The following is a 4,774-nucleotide window of genomic DNA, read 5'->3' as shown; positions in this document are numbered from 1 at the left end:
GAATTAATTCATTTTCCCTACTTATACTTCACATGTTTAAAATTATTTTTAGCAGTATACTGTCCTTCATTTTTGTGAAAGCAAAGGAAAGACATAAAGGTGAAATGGCTGAAGTATGTTTAAATTGTGCATATTTGATGGCTTCTGTGAGAAGTTCCATGCTTTCATATATAGTCTAGGAAACAATTGTCAATAAAAGAAGATTACGGCAAATAGAACTAAAGTGAACTTGGGTCAGTTATTGTTTCATGCATGAATGAATAGATGAAACGATCAGGAATCACATGTATTTTTGATTAATCTTCAGATGTTTTCACAAGGGAGAAAATAATGCAGAATAGAAAGAATGCACTTCCAATGGCTATTTTATCCAGTTTAAGAAATTGCAAGGCTCCTGCTGGAGCAAGAAAAACGATAGCACACCTTGAACCTCAGTCAGGATCCGACGTAATGATCAATTGTCTGCCTACATATTTCTTAAAACATAGGAAGCTTTTGCAGGAAGCTTACTTAGAAATCATCAAATCCATGATACATAAACCCAAAATAAATAACAAGTATGGCACTCAAAAATGAAGCATAGTGTGAGAAAACTAATTCTATTTTTAATTGATATTCAAAAATGCAATGCCGCCAAGGAGAAAGTCCATTCCTGCAACAAAATCAGAGTAGGCTATAAAACTTCCATACCTTCATTTTTTTTAACAAACTAAAAATAGATATCAGTTTCATAATGTTCAGCACATAAAAGTAAGTTAAAGCATTGTAATTTATTTTTTCAAGTTAATTGACCTATTTTTTCCTTCTTAAAACTACTGTTGATTTCCTGATAATACAATAATACAATGTTTATTTTTCAAATATAAAGATAGTTACTACATAAATAGGCTTGTGAACTGTTTAAAAGTAGACATCTCATAATTAACCCCAGTCCCTGTTTTACAATATGAGACAAAAATCAAGAGGATCTAACAAATTTGTCAGGATTAGAAACACTATGAGGATACCAGAAGCCAGATATTCAGAGTCTTACTCTGTCTGGTGCTCCATCATGTTAAGAGCAGAATGTGACCAGGCAGGGAGCGTGTGTGGCATGGAATATGCATGTTGACAAGTTATCAGTTCACACAAATATACTGGGACAATTCTCTAATTGTAAGTCATTTTGAAATAATTTTCTTTTAGTTTTATCAGTGTCATTCTCATCAGTCACTATGCTTTCTTGTTTTCTAGTCTGTCAGGAGTGTTTAATCTAAAATAGTTCTTAAAATCTCATCCTCTATCAGAGCATACGATCATTGTCATCAGCAAAAGTTTAAACCAAGAAAACAAAACCCATTGCCACTGAGTTTCTTCCAAACTCAGTGATGCAACAAAACAGAGAAAAAAGCACCCCATTGGGTTTTCAAGGCTGTAAATCTTTACAGAAGCCTCATTTTTCTCCCACACAGTGGCTTGTAGTTTCAAACTGTCAAACTATAGACCTTTTGGTTAGCAGCTCAGGGTTTTAACCACAGTTCCAAAAGAGTTGCTTAGCAAAAATATATGGAAAATTAAATACAGTGAGGTGGGGAAGAACTGTTCACATACAAATAAATATTTTTTTTGCCCTTGTAATAAGGTAGTGAGCAAATGCCTAGGAGAAAAATGAAATCATAATTTATGAAAGAAAACAGTTATTAGGCAACTACTGTAAGTGGTTAAAGCAGTGTCATACACAGAGAGGTAAAAACACTAAAGGCTATAAAATAAACCAGTGAGATGTGAATTTGGGGCCAATAATGGTATTTCTTTAAGCCTCATTTTCCTTATCTATGCCATTGAGTGCTTAATGCATCATTCAAAAACATAATAAGAAATAAACAAGTTAATAGATAATACCTCAGTATCCCACATGGTTCATAGCATATGTTATTTTATTTTTACTTGCTTTCTTCTTTGAATGATGTTTTAGTTTGCCAACTTCGAAAGTTGCCATGCATGTATATGTGACCAAGTTCAAGGAGAAAACAAAAACTCACTGCTCTCCCCTCCACACAAAAGTACAGCACATATTTAAGGAAGGCGATTAGATAAATGTCAATTTGGATGGTACATTAGCTGAAAAGGAGTATGTGATTCTGATGATAGATTGGCTACTTCAGAGCATTTCTTAACATTAAACAGTAATATGAATTCTTCCTTACACTAGTAATTTAGTCACCTGATAACTTTATTTCTTGGTCAATATTGAGTATATTCTGATTACCCTTTGTTGGGTCCCCTCTGTGTAATAATAGATGCTCTTATAGTTAAAGTAAAGCTTCCACTACAAGTTACAATTTTTTGTAAAGGATTGAGAACATGCCATGCTATAAACTTACCTTAGCTGCAAGGAAGAACTCAGTCTATTTTAGGAAGGTATTCTTACTGAAATTTGAGAAAGACTTCATAATTATAGATATTCAAGCATAAATAAGGTTATTCCTTGACAGGAATATGAAGGAAGGTATATTAGCATCAGAGTGCGAGTCAGTAACACTGCCAACTTGAAGATTTCACTAACTTGATCGCTCTGTTCTCAAATGGAATTCTGTTGGTGTATACTTAAAACTCAGGTGTGCTTTAGCATTTTCATCCCAATCAATAATGCATGCAAAAGAAGTTACAGACTTCAGAAATAATATAGACAAATTAAAGACAAATGGCATATATTCAGTCTAAACATAGTCCGTAGGCTTTCCCCAAACCCAGGCAGCAGGTTGCATCCACTGTTCTGCAAGTCTTTCTTAAGTGGCTTTAGGCTACATCAGGACAAGTTTCTCTCTGAGATACATACCATGCTAATTTTTCCACAGCATCTAAATCTGAAATGTATTTGCAGAGAATTACAAACCAAAATTTCAAACACATCTTCATTAATTATCTAAAAAAAATATTATAAAATCTCAAAACGTTTTAGAAAATCATAGTTTTGCAAGGCTAGTGGAATAACATATCCACTACACCATTAGTGATGCAAAAAAAAGTGGATATTTATTCTGCAGAAAAGCAAGCTGGGACTTTTAAATGCTGATTTAACATCTTAAAAGAACTTTATATTTAAAAAAAAATGTAAAAAATGATTTTTGAAATTCTCCCTGATATCTAACATACATGTGTGAGTCCTAGGAGTCATCAATCTGATGCCTTTGCAAGAAGAAAGTTTCCTGAGAAGAGTAGAATGTGAACAATTGTGACAACACGAGAATTAATAGGTTTTTGCAAGCTCTAAGTGATCATATTCTCCGAAGCATTTCTAAACTTACGTTCCCAAATGGCACTGATTGTCCGCCATAATGTCTCATGTGTTTCTGGGCATTGTCAGGTTCTAACTTTACTTTCCGTCTTAGGGTAGCCTAGAGTCGGCACTGTTTCTCTGGAGGTTCCAACACATTATAGTCAGACACAGAGCAGTTCAGAAAACACTTCGGATTCTGCATCATCTAGATTTCAGAAGAGTAAGAGGAAAATTAACTGGAATAATACGGTCTATAATAATATCTGATCAACCATTAAGGAAATCGTAGTTGAGGTTGGACAGAGGAAACAAGAGACTGGCGTTTACAGTTCAGCGTGTACCATTATCAAGAGTAATCTAGGTGTTCAGAAGTAGATCAATAATATCAGTGACCCACAAGATAGTAACTGGGACCAAATTATTTGTGGCCAGAGACTAACATTGCTGTAATAGATGGTTAGGGAATCAGAGACGAATGAAAAGAAAAGAAGACAGAAGTGACATCTTTGGGGCAAACACTTGGCAAGAGGAAAAGAAATGTTATTCAAATAAATGGAAAATATATTCATTACCTGAATCACAATAGTTTTAAAAAAAGAAATAAAGCACATGGAAAAATCATAGGAAATCAACACATCAAGTGCAAGAAAGCTTTTATTCATTTTACCATCCAGTTCTTTCCCCTCTGGCAGTGAATATTTACATATGGTTTACACTCAGGGAGCTCTGGTGACATAGTGCCTAAGGCATTTAGATGCTAACCAGAAGGCTGGCGGTTCAAACCCACCAGCCACTCCTCGGAAGGAAGATTAGGCAACCCAGTGAAATTCATTAGCCTTCTCTCTCTTTCCAACATTTACAAATACATATATTAAAATTTTCCCATATGTGTAAAACTTCAAAAAAGTCCATTTTAAAGATACTTTATCTGAAAGGAGAGGAAGGAGCTATGGTGGTGCAGTGTTAGGGCATTTGCATTCCTACCAAAGAGTCTGTAGGCCGAACCCGCCAGCTGCTCTGTGTGTGTGGGAGAATGATAAGGCAGGCTACTTCCACAAAAATGTAAAGCCTTAGAAACCCTATGGGGCTGTTTTAATCTGTCCTACAGGATCTCTGAGAGCCAAAATTGACTAGTTATCTGTGGGTTTTAGGTTATTTGGTTCAGATTAATTTACTTAGCAAAATTTAAAAAAAAATAATAACAGCCATAAGAATACATGGAACATGTATTGGATGATTTATGCTTATTCTATCATTCATTGTTCACAACATTGTACATTTTTGCACACAAATCATTTGTTCTATTATATAGAAAAGAACAATTTTTAATAGATTTTTCAAAATTCTAGGTATTTCAAAATTTTCCTCAGAGATATATACAAATGATACCTGTACTATCTAAATTTTTGAATAATTGGTCTCTAGTCATTTCCATTTGGGAGCTCTGGTAGCATAGTGGCTAAAGCACTTGACTGCTAACCAGAAGGCTGGCGGTTCAAACCCACCAGCCACTCC

General features: G+C 34.6%; 1 protein-coding gene across 1 annotated transcript in view; it reads right to left on the bottom strand.

Moving 5' to 3' along the window:
• The window catches only part of LOC103210784 (olfactory receptor 4P4-like), a 2,160-nt gene extending 1,583 nt beyond the window's left edge, over positions 1-577 (bottom strand). Inside the window, exon 1 of the mRNA XM_007956694.2 lies at positions 569-577. The gene's annotated coding sequence lies outside the window, so the exon portion shown is untranslated. The remainder of the gene's footprint in view (positions 1-568) is intronic.
• Positions 578-4,774: the final 4,197 nt, after the last annotated feature.

This window comes from Orycteropus afer, unplaced genomic scaffold (assembly GCF_000298275.1).
Source record: "Orycteropus afer afer isolate SDZICR_OR568_19922 unplaced genomic scaffold, OryAfe1.0 scaffold00650, whole genome shotgun sequence".
Lineage (NCBI taxonomy): Eukaryota > Metazoa > Chordata > Mammalia > Tubulidentata > Orycteropodidae > Orycteropus > Orycteropus afer.
The sequence above is the reverse complement of the archived record's forward strand: the minus strand, read 5'-3'. Positions and strand labels throughout refer to the sequence as shown.